The sequence below is a fragment of the Urocitellus parryii genome, chromosome 5 (genome assembly GCF_045843805.1).
Source record: "Urocitellus parryii isolate mUroPar1 chromosome 5, mUroPar1.hap1, whole genome shotgun sequence".
NCBI classification, from domain to species: domain Eukaryota; kingdom Metazoa; phylum Chordata; class Mammalia; order Rodentia; family Sciuridae; genus Urocitellus; species Urocitellus parryii.
In genome coordinates, this window is record NC_135535.1 from 198,478,970 (window position 1) to 198,496,872 (window position 17,903).

At 39.8% G+C, this 17,903-nt stretch overlaps 1 protein-coding gene across 1 annotated transcript in view; it reads right to left on the reverse strand.

Annotated features, from left to right (window-relative positions):
- The window catches only part of Shtn1 (shootin 1), an 80,030-nt gene extending 70,263 nt beyond the window's left edge, over positions 1 to 9,767 (reverse strand). Inside the window, exon 1 of the mRNA XM_026389127.2 lies at positions 9,726 to 9,767. The gene's annotated coding sequence lies outside the window, so the exon portion shown is untranslated. The remainder of the gene's footprint in view (positions 1 to 9,725) is intronic.
- Positions 9,768 to 17,903: the final 8,136 nt, after the last annotated feature.

The following is a 17,903-nucleotide window of genomic DNA, read 5'->3' on the forward strand; positions in this document are numbered from 1 at the left end:
TCTTTAAGAGAATGTTTGCACTTCTTTTTAAGTAGGTATGTTTGTATCATTTTTTCCCTAGAGTAGGGGATCAAACCCAGGGTGTAGCACATGCTAGCAAAGACCCTTCCACTGTGCCACTTTGTGGGAGTGTGCATCTTTCTCAGGTGCCCCTGGCAGCCAACACCCTGCTCATCCACAAGTTGAGTTCCCCATGGGTTCAGCAACCCAGCTCACTGCTGTACTCTTGGGGGCCAACGGAGAGAGGACTGAATGAAGGCAAGGTGCTGCCACACACCCTTGCACACTCTCACCCAGGAAAACACGATATACCATGCTCCCTCCCAACCCCCCAGTATTTTGGCTGCAAGGTAGCAAAGGAGAGAAGATAAACTTATTTCACAATAAGCATGTATCATTTATAAAACTGGTTTTTAATTCAAAAAGGTGAGAGAAGTCCTTGAAAAGACTTTGAGGGACAAGACCATAAAAGGCAAAAATAACTATTAAAACGTGACAATTTTTAGACATGTTGTATAGAAACAAATATCTCCTGTTTCAACAGCCCAGGATGGTATTAGTGATATTTTTAGGAATCAAAAAGTCATTATGAGAACTGAATTCAGTTCACCCTGAGTTACATGAAACAGGGAAGACATGATTAGAGATATTTTTATCAAAGCTACCTGAAACTTTAAAAAGCAACTTTTAGTTATCAGGATAATAATTTAAAAATGATTTTTTTACCTGGCATGGTGTACACACTAGCAACTGGGGGCTGAAGCAGGAGGATCATAAATTTGAGGCCAGCTTGGTCTAATAGCAAGACCCTGACTCAAAATTAAAAATAAAAAAGACTGGAGATGTAGCTCAGCAGAAAACATCCCTGGGTTTAAGGCCCAGTGCCGCAAGGAAAAAAACTGAATTTCCTGGGAATACTTAATTCCCTAAAAGAACCAAATAAATAAAGCAGAATTTTAAGATGCATTTGATGACTAACACGTCAAATAAATACGGTGGGATTTCAACTCGTTTTTAAATTTCAAATTCCAATGATCTGAAAATTATGATGCCACTAATAATTTGACAAATCCAGATTAAAATAGTGAGAGCATCTATTCGACTAGCAAAAACTAAAAAAAAAAAAAATCTGAGCACTTGAGCATTCTAAAATCTGGCAACTCATATTCTGCTGTATGTATAAATTAGGATAACTACTTTAGAAATAATATTCTATCAAAATTGATAACACACATCCCCTCTGAGTCAGCACTGCTGTTCCAGGTGTCTACACCTGGAGAATTTCCAGCCATGTTACAAGATGAACTGTACAAAAATGTTCAAGTTTTTTTTTTTTTTTTTTAATTCCAGGGATTGAACCCAGGGGTGCTTAACCTCTGAGCCACATCCCCAACCCTTTATTTTTTATATTGAGAAAGGGATCTTGCTAAGTTGCTTAGGGCCTCACTGAGCCTAGCTTTGAACTAGTGATCCTCCTGCCTCAACCTCCTTAGCCACTGGGACTGCAGGCATGCATTACCACACCCAGCAAATGTTCCGCATTTCTAATAATGACAGTCTTGGTATATTCACAAAATACACTATAGAACAGTGAAAACGAATAACTTAAAGCCATATATACGCACACGCACACGTATATTATAATGTTGAATAAAAGGAGTAGCAGAACACATATCAAATGATGTCTTCAGCACACAAAAACATTTCATATATTTATATTATATGTACATATATTTTGATATGTATGGTATATACAAAAATATATGAGCATGAAATAGAAGGATAAATATAAAATTTATGACAGAAGCTGTACTCTAGGAAACAGGGAAAAGATTAGGGATGAATGGCACAAAAATCTTCAACCTGTGACTGGACTCAAGGGCCTGAGTCATGAGTGCTGATGAAATATCTATATCTGCTGTATAACTTCTGGATTAATTTTCTGTTAATTTTCTGTTTTACTCCTGAATTAATTTGGCATTTCTGAAAGCGTGGGATGCCCTGTGAAAACTGCCATCATCCAAGAGTTGGTGTTTCAGAGTGGTTCTTCTGAAGGAACCAGAGGCTCATCCAAATCTCACATAGCTTGAATTGTCACTAAGACTGCATGACAAGAACATAAACAGGAATCTCCATACCGCTCACCATAAGGGTTGCGCCAATTTGGAGTCCTACCAGCAATGTGTGAGTGTGCCTTTCCCCCCACATCCTTACCAACATTTATTGTTGATGATTGCCATTCTGACTGGGGTGAGATGAAATCTTAGAGTAGTTTTTGATTTGCATTTTCTAGTTGCTAAAGATATTGAACACTTCTTCATATATCTATTGATCAACTATATTTCTTCTTCTATGAAGTGTCTGTTCACTTCCTTGGTTCATTTATTGAGTCAATCCCCAAAAAACAAAGGTTGAATGTTTTTTCTGACATGTGGATGCTAATTCACAATAAGGGGTGTGAGGGGATAGAGAAGAATATTGTTATTTTAGATTAGGTAGAGGGGAGTGAAGGGAGGAGAGAGGGCATGGGGGTACGAAGGACAATAGAATGAATCAAGATGTTATTATCCTATGTACATATATAACTATATGACCAGTGGGATTCTACATCATGTACAACTAGAAGAAGGAGAAATTATACTCCATCTATGTATGATGTATCAAAGTGCATTCATATTTAACTAATTAGAGCAAATTACAAAATAATAAAAAATGTTTAAAAAGAGACATGAACAGCTAAGAAAAACAAACAAACAGAGACCAACCACCAGCCACCAACACAGCTACCATTTGCTGGTCGTCTCAGACAGGCGGGTACCAGTTACCCAGAAGACAGACTTTTTGTCTATGCTCTCTACTCATAAGGCCCAGGGAGACAGGCTCTAGCTAATAACAGGTCTCCACATCAGTCGCAGGCTGCCATGCAGGTAAGCAGTTTTGTAGTCCAGCTCACACTAGCCCTCTACTTAACACCAACAGATTCACATGGTCTCCCCCTAAGCCCAGCTGTGTTCCATCAGGGGCCTTCATATCGCTTTGCTTTCTATTTTCTGCAACCACATTATGATAGAACTGGCAGTCACAGAATTTACCATCTGCTACGCTGAAAAGGGTGTGTGTGGGGGGGTGAGTTTACACATGCTACAAATGCAGCTCACTTACTCCAAACTAGAACTGATCAAAATATGAAAGATGTACCCATTTGCTAAACAAGAATTCAAACACCCACTTATTTCATTTTAGGTAGATCCAGAAACATCTCTTGCAATCTATCATTCTATAAACAGGGAGAAGTTAGCAAAGATTACGGGTCTTTTTGGTAGAGATGCATCTTTCTGCCACACAGAGGCCCCTCACCCATCCCACCCTTTGCTCTGCCCTGCCCATGCAGCTGCACCATCTATAAAAACTGCTTCTTTTTGTGTTGAGAATTGCTCATGAAGACTTTGCAAAAGCAACAGATGTTCCTGGGCCCACGTCATTTAATTAGGATGCCCAACAATTCTCTGCAGCTCAAGGCTGGGGTAAGACTTAGCAGCGTGAGTGCTGGCTGGTTTAAGCAAGCTGGGTAACACTACAGCTATTCTAGAGTTTCGATTCTGGCTCTCTGTGGAGTAGTGAATTGACCAAACATTGGCCTCGCTAGTTTTGAAAATCCTTAATATCAGAAGCTCCGGCTATTTTCCATATCTCTTCCTTGAGCCTCATCCAGGCAGATAAAACCAAACCAGGATCTCAGAGTGCTGGCAGGCTGCTGTGCAGAGCAAAGTCCCTCTAGTGTGAACTAGCATCTCCGTACTTTCCCCCCTCCACCATGGGCTACTCAGTTCTTTCCCCCTCGACCATCATCCAACTATTGCCAACACTAAAGTGGCTGTTTACCAGGCTCAGCTGAAGCACAGATAACTGATACTGATAGTAGCAAGACAGCTTTATCTTTTGCTTTGTATATATTTTATGCAAGAAAAACCTTCAACATTCTCAATTGTGTCTAATTTTAGTTACTATAAAATTCATTTTTATCTTTCTGGTACACAATGCAATGGAAGGTTGCCATCTTCTAGACAGGACAATTTGCGACCCAAGAGGCAGACACACGCACCTGCCTGCAAACATCACCAAGAGGGGACAATCTATATACAAATACCTTACAGTTGACTGAATTGAACTTCTAATCACATGCCACCTGTGATTATTGAATATCTGGACTTCTGTCCTCAGAGCACTGAACAAACTCATGCCAAACCCATACCTGCCAGGCACCGTGCTAAGCACTGAGGGGAGTGTGGAACCCCACAGACACTGTGTGCTCATAAAACGTATCTTTACCAAGAAACCAACAATAAAACAAGCAATTTGTGAGGACACCTGGTAAAACGAGAAAAATGCCACACTGCTGCAGGAACACAGAGCAAAGGCAATGGCACCAGGTATGGAGAGGTCTCAACCCTAGGTCATATCTCTTGCAGTCCATTTCTTTCACATCTGGTTACCATATTTTAAATTGTAAACATGCATGGCATCAGAATTATGCAGAATTACCTATTTACCTGCTTTTAGAATCCTTGGTGATGCGGTGAGAGGACCATCGAAACATTTTTAGTAACTGACACTTCTACTGTTCCACCTGTGTAAGTCTGGCTAGTACTCAACTGTGCTTTCTGGATTTCTACAGGTGTATCCTTAAAGAATGCGAGACATTAAATCATTCCCACTAGCATGGAATTCCTTTTACTCTCTTTCTCTTTTGGTGTTCTTTCTTCCAATTCAAAGTTCTTTCCCTCCAATTTTCATAGGCAATAAAGAAGTAGTAGCTGTCCCCCCAAGCTGTCTCACAGCATTCTCCAAATTCTAGGTCTTGTGTGTTAGATGGAAACACATGTCATCAGAACTGAGATCCTTGCTCTTTGTTTCTGGATAGATTGCTGTTAATAAGAGACTCATTTTCACTTTCAAACTGCTAAGTAATTACTTTTTCTCTGGCACAACCACTTGCCACTCTGTCTCAAAGAAACTGCATGTATGTGGATGTATTATGCATGAATAGTTAGCATAATGGATGCATATCTTGTTCTTTAAAGTGGCTTCTTTATGGTTTTTTTTTTAAATAAAATACTTTGGGACCTTCACCTCTGAATATTACACAAGAGGAAGAAATTTTAACAATAGACAACTGAGCCAACACGCAAACACTATCATATAGCCTGCTTCTTGAAACACAACTCTTGGAAAGTGTCTGCCTCATTCCCTTTTCAGTCATTGTTCCTGGCAAGCTGACAGAGCCGCCTGATGCACTGGTACAGCAGCTCACCCAAACGGCTCCTAATCAGCCACTTAAACATTTATGCATTTCAAAACTCGATCTCTGAACATAATATTAAACATAAATACTTACTATTTAACGACAGACATTCTTCTATTATACAGAGTTCCTTCTTTCTCTGCACACTCCACACACACCCCCGCCACCCTGAGAAATGTGAAAGCCATTCCATTCAAAGCCCAATAAGACTTTTCCCCCATATAAGCAAAAAACCCAAAGGATTATGACAAAGATCCTGAGTGAGTCAGAAGAGAATGCCCTTCAATTGTAAAAGCATGGCTGACATTTAAATATGGTAACTGCTACACAAGCAAAGGGACACATTTTTATTTGGTTGATTCCAAATATATCATCATCTATTTTGCCAGGCCCCCAAATACAGACTTAGAAGAGTTGCTACCTTAAATGTGATAGGCTCTCTGATTTTTTCACATACAATTGATGATGCTACTTAGAAAATGGACAAAAATTAATGGTAAAAGTAGCAAATAGCACTCTTTCACAATTCCCACTTACCTTGACGTTAAAACACAAAAGTCTCAAGATTATTTTATACTTTAAGGCAACCTGAACCAACTGCTTAGAACCTTTTTAATATTTTGATAATAATGAATTCTGGCTGATAAATGTGACAAGTATATAAGAAATATGCAGATGGTTTACTATAAAAAGCAATTAATTCTGCTTGTGAGAGAGTTCGAAGAGATTTAAAATAAAAATAAGTGACATATAATCCAAACATTCAAGTTGACCCAATTTTGTCACTTGGGAAGAACAGAAACCTTGTCTTTTTATGTTTTATTCCATTCCACCACCAGGCTCCAGACACCTGCTTATACAATGACTGCTAACTCATCATGAATACTTGTCAACTTGTCTGTGCCCTGGACAGAGTTTTAACTCAAGAGTAGAACATTCATGTATTTTTCGTTATACTTTGGTGCTCAGAAGGCATCTGACAGAAAGGTTTTCCTTCAAAAAAGCTTTCCTTATAAACTCAAACAGAATCTGATTCCAACCTTAAAGTTATTGATAAAAACCATAAAATCGTCAACATTCTGTTGCTCCTAGTCAGAATCCTGCAAAAGAGGGAGGGAGACAGACATACAGAAACACAGACACACACACACACACACACACACACACACACACACACACACGAATTCTTCTGACATGAGACTGATTTCATTTTTCAATTTTTCAACACAAACTGATGAATGGTAAAGGCACATGACCCAGAAAAGTACTGAGTCTGACAATTTGCTGTGGGAAATTCACACACCAATGATAAAGAATAAAATGAGGACTTTTGTGGGGAATGAGTCACTTTGCTCCCATCAGTTTACCTGCTTGTAAGAGAGCACTGTGTTGGAAGACCCAAGTTTGAATCTTGACTCTGACACTACCTACCTGTTTGACCTCAGGAAACTCACTCCAGCTGAGGTCCAATTCATGCATGGACGAAATGGAGCCCATGGGGCTGTTTGGTGCATTAGATGAGGGAGATAGGAGGACAGATGTCCCACAATGGCTTCTTAATAAACAACCTCATAAGCAACTGCCTTCCCTGAAGACCATGGATCCTGACACTTGCCCCAACAGAGAAGACCCAAATCAGGCAAGAAGACCCTACCCAAAGGAGTCACATCCACTGCCTCTTCCAATTGACAAGGCTCCTGCCTGGCAGCTAAGATAATCAGACCTAACAGAAACACATGGAAGGCAGAAATACCTTGCCATCTATTTTTCTTTTCCCCTACTCCTGCCGAATTTCCCCATATCGAATTAAAAACGGCAAAAAGGAAAAAAAAAAAAAAAAAACAAGCCTTACTCTAGAAGGCTATCCCTGACAGATTTAACTGGACTCTAGGTGGGGGCCATCAGACAAAGATGGCGGCTTGTCTTTCCTGAAGTGGACAGGACAAAGCTCCCCCAGCCCGGCACAAGAAAGTGCTTTCCCAGAGAAAATGGTGTCCTCCATTTACCACCTCCGGAACTAAAGCTGCTTTTACTCATTCTATGTTGTATAAAAGGCTTTTATTATATGCTTCCCTCCTTTGTAACACGGCCCCCCTTTTGGGGAAAAAAATCTGCAGTAATAAGCAAGCTAGTCTTTTAACAGGAGGTAAACAGAGTGCAGTGAACTTAAAACCACTCTACTTTGTTTTACCCAACCACACAGCATTCCTTATTGCTTTCATTTCTTTTCTTCCCCTTTCTGTTAATAGTTATTTTTAAGAATTAGGACAGAAGCAGGTCAACAATGCCTACAGATGTTACAAAAGTATTAGGCCACACTCTGCACAGAGACGCATGTAAACAGTTAATGGGCTAGGGTAACGTATAATCCTTCTTTGACCAAATGCATTTTACCTATAATTCCACTTGCATAACAGACGGCTCACTTAAAACCTCCCTGCAGAAAGTGGCTCTCAGTTAAACAGCCATCACCACCACCACCAAGAGATGCTTACAGAGCACCTCCTATTTTTAGGGTGCTGCTAGGTCTACACATAGTAAGGATTAAGGAAGAAGAAAAGATAAAGCAAAAATGATTTATGATTTAGTCTTCTCATTCCTCTGTTACTGACTTCTGTCTGCATCCTTCTTTCTCTACCACATGAAGACACAGGTTTGCTTTGTCCCTCACGTCTCCTGGGGTGTGTCAGAGTGTTCTTCTGAATCAACCACCTCCCAACTTGCCTTGCTCTCACCCTTCCAGGGCCAGGAGCAGCTAAGCAAGACTCCATGAGCTGACGACCTGGCAGCCTCTTTCTCCTCCCTAGTGGGAGGATGGGTAATTCATGAAAGAGGATCAAGCTATCTAATCTAAGCACCATGCAGTACATGTGTTTTGAAATTATCAGGATCCAGGCATGCCAGATGGAACACACCCTCTTCACCTGTTGATACGTTCAGGACATCTATTACTAGGGTGGTTATGGTGAGGGAAGGAGAAATATCTGGCCAAGCCAATTTCTATGGACTCTTCCCTTAACACAGAGGTGAGGACCAGCCACTTCTATCACGGACATTTTAATCATCCCCACCTAGCATTCCCTGAATTGTATGATGAAGGAAAGAGAAGAAACTTGAGATTTCACAGACCACCAGGGGTTAACTTATAAAAGAGCAAAGGACCCTTAGAAGTAGGTGGAAAGTAATTATCCAAAAATCTATTATAACCCGCTTTGAAACAGAGTACTTACTGTTAATATCACTAACCACACCACAACTAAAGGTGGCAAATTAATATGAGTGAAACAGTTAAACACGATTCTCCATGGCCCAATAAATAATACCAAATAAGCCACAAGGTTCACAACTATTTAGCTCACTACCAATTTTTACTACAATGTTACTCTGAAATTTTAATGATGAGATTTCATAATTTATAGTAGTGACAACTACCCTTCTTATTTAATAACCACTACGGACCTTTTTTATTAATTTCCCACTAGGGTTATAATGCTTTAAAATAGTTGGTCTATACAAAAAAAATAATTTTTAAAAGCAAATTTCATTTATATCTAAAAACAACCACAGACAATACTGTTTGCTACCTCTTATTTTTCATTTTCTACTCACTCCCTCTACTTTTCTGACCTTCTATTTGTCCTCCCTTAAATTTATAGGGGGCTACAGACATACACATACACACATGCATACATGCCACATATGTATGTATATGTGTGTATGTGTATTTGTAGGTGCCACACATGTATGTATATGTGTGTATGTGTATATGTAGGTATGCACATGTGTGGGGGGATGGATACACAGACAGATATCAGCAAACATTCCCAAATCTTATATGGACATTGCTAGAGTCAAATGGATACAGTTTATAAAGAATTCAGCTACTTAACAGTTAAAAAATTATACTGCCAGACTTCCCCTTCACCAGGTTTCCCTTCTTCACACTGGGTGCTTTTCAACTTCTCTCATATTATTCACACAGGCAGAAGAAGTATCTATACAGCAGGTTTATGGCAGTATCGGCTAACCACTAAGCACTAATTCCATGGAGTTCTCTCCAGGATCTTACATGTCTAGGTCCTAAAGGCAAATGTCCAAGGCCTTCAATTTCATCCCCAGAATCACAAATCTGACTGTCAGGAAAAAGTGCAATTCTTGGGGACTAGCTTGCTTGGCCCAGTGCCTCACCACACATTTAGCTGTGTCGTTAATCTCCCAGAGCTGCGCCTACTGTGGCATGCCTGCTATTCTTTACCATCTGGAGCCTGGAGTTGATATTAGCTTGAACCACACATGCAAGAGAAAAGAAGGGGGAAAAAAAACCCTCATTCACATTTAACTGAAATTGGTGGCTGAACAATACACTACGCTGCCTAGGCTTTCACACATGGAAGAAAAGGGAAGAAAAGGGTAAAGTACAAACCTTCTCCTTTGTTTTCTGGTTCTCTGCTCTGAGGTCTTCATATTCGCCTATTGCTAAAAGAAAAAGGAAAGCAACATTACAACTCAGAGGAAAGTTTACTGTGGGAAAACCCAAGAACCCAACTAACCCCACCGGCTCTTTTCTAGGCTGGGAAGAATGGAGAAGAAACCAGGAGGGCTTCTGCTTTGGAGTGTAAGGAAGAAAACATGGCCCACCACGCTGACCTTCAGCGGTCCCGGGTCATTAGGAAGGTGAGAGCCAGAAGTGCCCCAGGACAAGCCGCTCCTCCTCCTCCAGGCTCAACACCCTGTCCTGTGAAAAGATTCAGGAGGTGTTCCGGGAAGTTCCTCCAACACTGAGTCTGTGGTGTCACAACCAAGAGGTTTATTTGGGAATGGACCTCTAGAAAATGAAGCATACCTCCCAATGTCACGTATCAGCTTTCTCCAGAGCAAAAAGTTGACCCCATGAACATCTGGCTAAGAACAACCATTTCCAGGCAAGACTGGCAGTCACCAAGCCACCACCAGGAATTGCCAGGCTCAGTTCACTGAGTCAGGAATACGTGTAAATCAGACATATTTCCAACTATGTGGGGGGAAAAACAGTTCCCTACTGAAAATTCCCTGTAGCTAGAAAAATAAAATAACTGAACCCCTTCATTCAGCTTTTAGCAAAAACCCCATTCTTAGGTATCCTCAAGGTAAACCTGAGACAAAGTTTTGGGCAACCACCTAAGATCATGGAGGGAACAGAACATCTAAGGTAAATCTAGAACTGCTTCTCACCCACCCCAGCTACCCCAACCACAAAGCCAGTGAATTATCAGGCTAGACGTTCATCTTTTAAAAAATTAATTGGGATTTAGCTCCTAAAAAACTCTATTTTTCTTTAAAAAAAAAAAAAAAAACTTCCTATCTCTTCGAATAATCAGACAGAAATAAAAAATCAAACCAGTGGCTTCAAGAACATTCCAGATAATGTGGTCACTGGTTCTAGAAATGTATGATTGTGCGATTCTAAGTACTGGAGCAGAGAACATCCCAGAAATAAACAACCAACAAGGGAAAGGGCACTCTGCTTTTTCAAGTGAGCCTACAGGTTCAGAGAACTTGCAGTGATGGCAGCACCTAAATTTTAACATCTAATCTAAACTTCTTCCATTTAAAACATCCGATAATGGCTTTGCAAGCTTTTCTAAAACATGCATGCTATTCTTCCATTATACTGCCAATTCTACCCACAGGAAACACTGCAAACTCCCAATCACTGGGTCTTTATCAAGGGCATTTATTAATCCCACGTTTATGAGATTACACCAACAATGTCCAGAAGTTTTATTAGCACCCCGTAAACATGAAGTAAGAATTAATGTCAACTTTATTAAAGCCCCCCACACCCCCAAATCCTTGAACATTAGATAGCCCACTAAATAGCTCTGAATGTATATCCATAGAGATAAGAGCACTTTGAAAACAATTATATTTTCAACAGAAAAGATTTGACTGATCTCAGATTGAAGCCCTTTACACTTCAGCCCCTCATCAGCCCCCACCACTGAGGATAAACTAAAGTGTCCTTGGATCTTAAAAATCAATGAGATGGGCCCCCTTTTAACTAAGAAAGAGATTCTACAAACATCCACTTCCGCCATTGGTCATGGTCCCGAATCTTATTAATATATCTAATACTGCTTCAAAAAAATAACAAAAATATTTTATTAAGAGACTTTGATTTAGATTACTTGACATTTAAAAGTATCTGTAGATGAAGTTGAAAAACCAAAATTGATTTAACACTCTATTACTGGTGCCCTACTTTATAGACCTCCGCACAAACAATAAAGGCTTATAAAACCATAATCTCATATTGACATTAAGAAATTTTTTTCTATTTAAAACATCGGATAATGGCTTTGAAAGCCTTTTTAAAACACCCATACTATTCTTCCATTATATTGCCAATAGAACCCAGATGAAACATTGTAAACTCTCAATTACTGGCTCTTTATTAAAAGCATTAATTAAGAACCCTTCACCTATCACATTTTAGTGCAAAACACAGAAAATATGCTTTCTTGTGACTACATGAGACTCAAAAAAAAAAAAGCAAGATGCAAGGAAAGGAAAGTATTAAGAATTCAACCACTTGGCACCAAGCAGGGGATAACTGAGAAATGGGCATAAAAGAACAACAAAGCATGTATTTGGGGTTTAAAAACCAAGTTTGCTGCCATAAATAATACGTATACATGCATATACACAATGCATATACACAAGTATCAAGGGGACACACAGGTAACCCCATCCTCAGCAAAACTTGTGAAAACTGAAGTGACCTAAACTATTATTCAGACCTTTTTTGGTGGACAGCATTGCTAGGGGTCATAGAGTTTCTTCTTATTTCAGGACTGGCTCAGAGTTTGCAAATTTTAAATAATAAGCCTGCACAGTTTAAGTGATTTGACAACAGAGATCCTCCAATCCTGGATTGATCAATGCCTAAGAAGAGAGGAATCTGACCCAACTCTCTGCCATAAGACAGATCCTCACAGCTTGGGGAGACTTCATCTCCTAGGTATACGGGTATAGCAAATGTCACTATACCAAAGGGTCATCTAGGACAGTCATTAAAATGTACAGCCTACTTTCAGCTGAGCACTCATTGGCTATAGGAGCTGGGAAAAGTCAGTTAATCTCTCAGAGTCTCGGGGTACCTCATCTGATAACAGTGTCTCCCACAGAGCTGTTATTAAGAGAAGAGTTAACATGTGTGTCTAGGCACATGAAGTGTTCCACACATGTTAGCGGTGGTTATTGTCAAACAGTAAAGTACATCAAATCCTGAGTGCATGACAAAAGAGATCAGGTTGCCCTGATATCCTGGGTTACTTTTGTCCCACAGGGCCCATAAAGATGGCCAACTGGAAAAATCTGAAACCCAGGGCACCATCATCCTTCACCAAATAAAAGGAGGGGTAAAGGGGTTAAAGATCAAGTGTGAATCATTTGTTGTAAAGAAACGTTTGCTACAAAGCAGTGGAAGCACATCTGAGAGACATACTTTTCAATCCTGCTGCACATTAGATTGGGCTGGGCAGCACTGCAGTCACACAGACTCCAGTCCCCTCACCTCCCACACCAAGATTCTGATTTGACTCGTCTAGGTGGGGCTCAGGCACCCTTTGCTTTTCTTGAGAATTGAGTGCCCAGGTAATTCTAATGTGTAGCCAAGGTGGGGAACCCCACATAACTGTACGGAATGGAAGAAAAAGGAAGATGGTGGAGAAAACAAGGAGAATAGCAGGCAGAGCACGTGTATCCAGAACCATGCTGGTTTTCCATTTTCTAACTCCCTAATACCAAGAAAAGGAGTTTTCATTCCAAGCTGCAAATCACGAAACAGCTCAGGAGGCTGCTGAGTAGACATATTTGTTTAAAAAAATGTGACAACTAAAGTCCATAACCACAAGTCAATAACAATGCCTCTGGCGAGAATTAACAACCTTCATGGCTTGCCTGGGACTGTCCATTTTAGCACTGAAAGTACAGCATCCCTGCACACTTCTCAGTCCCATGTGGACTGACTGACTACCTCTATTGGTATCTCCAGACAAGCATTTCCAACTAGCACTTTGTAAACCTGCACTGTCCAATAAGGCAGACACTGGCCACCAGTAGCCATTTAAATATTTATCAATTAAAATGTAAAGTTCTATTCTTTAGGTTCATTAGTCACAATTCAAGTGCTGAACATCCATGTGTGGCTACTGGATACCACTCTGGACACTGGACACAGAACCTTCTTAACACAGCAGAAAGTTCTACTGGTCAGTACTCTTCTGCACATCTCTGTCCTGATGTCCTATAAGCGCCTCAACTCAACATGTTAGAAAGTGAGCTCAGCAATCCCCCTTCACTCAAACTTCCTGCTTCCAGCACACAGGGTCTCCTTCACTGGTGTCACCTTCCACCCAGCCCCCAAGCTACTACCCACAGGGTCTCCCTTGAGTCCACTTCCCTCTACCTACACAGCATCAAACTCCTGTATCTAAAAATGTCTCTCCAATCTGCCCTTCCTCTGTAGCCAGGATCTCTGTCCCAATTCAGACCCTCAATATTAACAAAACCCTCCGATCCAGCTCTAACTTCACTTTATCCCAAGTTTGTTCTTTACACAGTGGGCGGTCAGCATATTGACAAAAAAAAAAAAAATCCTCTTCTTCCATCTTCTTGTTTAAAACCTCCAAAACCTTAGCTTCACAATCTGGAACCCACTTGACTGCCTGCCATTCAGTCTCAGAGTCCACCACAAGCTACTCCATCACACCCAGAGTCCAGGGCTTCCCTGAATCCTGTAAGACCTTTCATACATAGGTGCCTCTGCAAATGTTTTCTCCTCTGCCTGCGAGGTCTTCCCCATCTCCTTCCTTGCAATGCAGGTCTTCCAAGAGGCTCTCCTCACGTATCTCAGGCAAAGTCAGCACTTTTCTTTTAACACCAGAAGGCCCTGTTCATATAGGTTAAGCAGCCCTACTCCAAAAATCAGAAACTGGAAATGCTTCGAAACATGAAACTTTTGAGCACCGAAGTTTCAGATTTTGGAACATTTTGGACTTAAAATTTTCTTGTTAGATATACTCAACTAGTAATGTCTATGCAAATATTCCAAAATTTTAAAAATACAAAGTAAGCATCCTGGATACAGGAACTAAACCTGTAGCTCTGTTAGAGCCCCTACACACAGCCATCATAAATTAGCTGCATACAGGTTGTTTTCTCATCTTTCTTTCCACCCAACTGACTGAACTATGCCTGTGCAAAATACCAAACACAGAGTTCTTGCCTATGTTGAATGAAAGGCTATGTCCACTCGAATCTGTGATGCAAAACAACTGAGCCAAATATTAACATCCCCATTTTACAAAGGAAGACAGAAATCCATAGAGAAATCAAATCCCACAGTTTTCGAAAGCAGAACCTGTCTCTTGATTCCCAAAGTCATTCAGGGAAGAAGACAGTACTGAGCATAACTGTGCACAATGCAATAAAGCACTAAGTCGGAAATAATCCTCTAGGGTGAAAACAGTGCCTTCGTTCATCCAGACACCCACATCCACATGATGCCTGACATATAACAGGCATTTGATAAACTGAGCAGGAAGGAAGAATGACTAAGGCTTCACACCCGCAACTCATGAAAGAGCACATACTCTCCTCCCTATAGGTCTTCTGCATCCTATGTTACATGGAAATCCTTAATCAAAATGAAACTTTAAATAGCCACCAAATGTAACCGGAGAAACACTGCCTCATGAGATCTTCTAATGTAGCTTTACATTCATTGAGTCTGTACCTTTGAGACTCTGGGAGCCCTGAAATGTTACTAATGGGGAATGAGGACATGAGTCACAAAAGACGGTGTTCAATTAGGGCTAGATTCCCTTCTGCACGCATCCCAATGGGTCCTCCTCTTAAAGCCAGAGTAGAAAGAGAAGTCATTTATACCTCACTTGTTAATTAAATCATTATAAAAGCTGGGAAAAACACTGCTGGAAAAAAAACTGATCAAAAAACAAAGGTAACAGATTTCATATCTGAAAAGAAATTATGGCAAAACAGAAATTCACTCAATACCTGGTAGAACATACAGTCCGGTGTTAATGAAGTAATGATGATTAAGAAGTACTCGCCACAAAACTGTACTAATGGCTTCAAATTAACCAACAGAAAAGAAGGAAACGGAGTATCTTTAAAATACATATATGTCGGATTTCTAATCTGGCATGTGATGATCCTATAAATCACTTCTTTCTCACAAGAAAAAAAAAAGCAGAACATGCTGAAAATCAACAACTCCTCTTAGGTCTGTCAGAGAACTAATGTCACAAGGCCACCCCCCAAAATTAGAGGAACCCACAGGCAGATACAGACAACCACAATTTATGGGAACAGATCCCAGGAGCAGAAACCTCCTCAGAAACCAACAGCAAGACAGGAAAATCTAAGCTATAATTGACAAATTGCTGGAGGCTCCATTTGGACAAGTGTGAAAGTTAAAAGTGGGTATCTGGGTGGGGGTGCACACTTGTTGGTTTTACTTTCGAGAACCTGGCCAGGTTTGTTCAGAGAAGATCAGAGAGAGCAGGCTGAGGAGGAAAGCAGCCATTCTGAAATATGCTCAGGGGCATTCTGTTCTTAAAGCCTGGCCTCAAGAGAAACAGCCGTATTAGAGTCTAATGGATTTAAGGCAGGGCAATGTCCAGGTGCAGCCTCCTCCAGCTTCTGTTCCGCCTAATTAGGGAAGTGGGAGCTGAACAGAAGTGGGAGGTCACAGTCCAGGGGCACAGCCTCCTAAAACCCAACCCGAGGATTCTGATCTAACCAGAACTACAGACTAATTTCATACCCTACCACCACACACCAATGTTTAGAACATCGTTATTTATAATTGCTCAAACTTCGGAGGAACCAAGATGTTCTTCAAGATGTGAATGAAAAACAAAATGTGGTATATCCATACAACAAAATATTATTCAGTGATAAAAAAGAGATAAATGAGCCATCAAGTCACGGAGGGGAAACTTCAATGCATATTGTTAAGTGAAAGAAGCTCATCTGAAAAGGCTACATCTAGTATGAAAACAGCTATGTGAGATTCTGGGAAAAGCAAAACTGTGCAAGAAACAAGAGAGATCAGTGGTTGCCCCAAGTTCTGGGGTAAGGAACAATGAATGGGTAGATCACAGGATTTTCAGAACAATGAAACTATTCTGTACTATACTGCATGAGACTTGTATGTACATCATATATTGGTAAAAACCCATAATTGTACAATACAAAGAGTGAACCCTAATGTAAACTGGACTTTAGCTAATAATAATTTATTAATATTCGCCTATCGGGTCTAACAAATTCACCACACTAATTAAAGCAAGATATTAATAGAAGAAATAGGGCTGAGGGGAAATGAGGACATATGTGGGAATTGTCTACTTTCAGATCAATTTTTATGTAAACCTACTTCTCAAAATAAGTCTTTTTTTAAAAGAACCCTAAATGAGCAACACACATTGCAAGCAGAAATCATACCTAGATTTGTGTCATACAGGACATGAGACAAAACCAAGTTACTAAAAGGATCTTGTACATTACTCTTCATGGTACCATATAAAAACTTCAGAATGTATGTTTGAAATGTTTAGCCAGCACAGCAAGGAAGAAAAAAAACAAAAGTTATATATGTTTTACATTTTAAAGCAAAGTCTAGCTGTGTAACAGCTTTAAAGAATAAAATCTAGGGCTATGGATGTGTTTCAGAATTTGTCTAGCATGCATGAGGCCCTGGGTTCCATTCTCAGCACCACAAAAACAAAAGTAAGAATAAAATGTAAAGCAGGGCAAAGTTTAAATGTTTTAGATTCCTCAATTTCACTTTTAAGAATTTTTCCTATTACCCATAGATAAATTTTCCCTTTTACCCATGAATATATATTATTATATAATTTTTTTTAAAATTGATGTTTTTAAAAAGAATTTGTCCTACAATTGTAGTTACAAATATATGTACAAGAATGTATGCAGCATTATTATTTTTAATAAACTTTAATTTTTTAAGCTTTAGAGATATAGAAAAACTCAAAGATAGTAAAATCATCCCTTGGTATTCACAGGGAATTGGTGGTTTAAGTGGATACCAAACTCTGGAAATGTTCTTATATAAAATGATGTACTATTTACATACAATCTACACATACACTCCCATGTTCTTTATATCATCTCCAGATTACTTACAATACCTAATTCAATATAAATGCCATGGAAATAGTTGAATGCTGTATTATTTAGGGAATAATCATAAGCAAAAACAATACCTGTACATGTTCAATTTTTTTTCAAATATTTTTGAACTGAAGTTGGTTGAATCCACAGATGTGGAACCCATGGATACTGGAGGGCCAGCGGTACAGAGTTCCCCTGTATTCCCCTGTCATGAACATAAGCATTACTATGGCACATTTGTTACAACTAATGGACCCACAGTGACACCTTATTGTGAACTAAAGTCCACAGTTTATTCAGGTTTCCTTAGATTTTACCTAATGTCCTCTTCCTCTGCTCTGGGATCCCATCAAACATGCCGAATTGTATTTAGATGTCATATATCCTTAGGCATTTC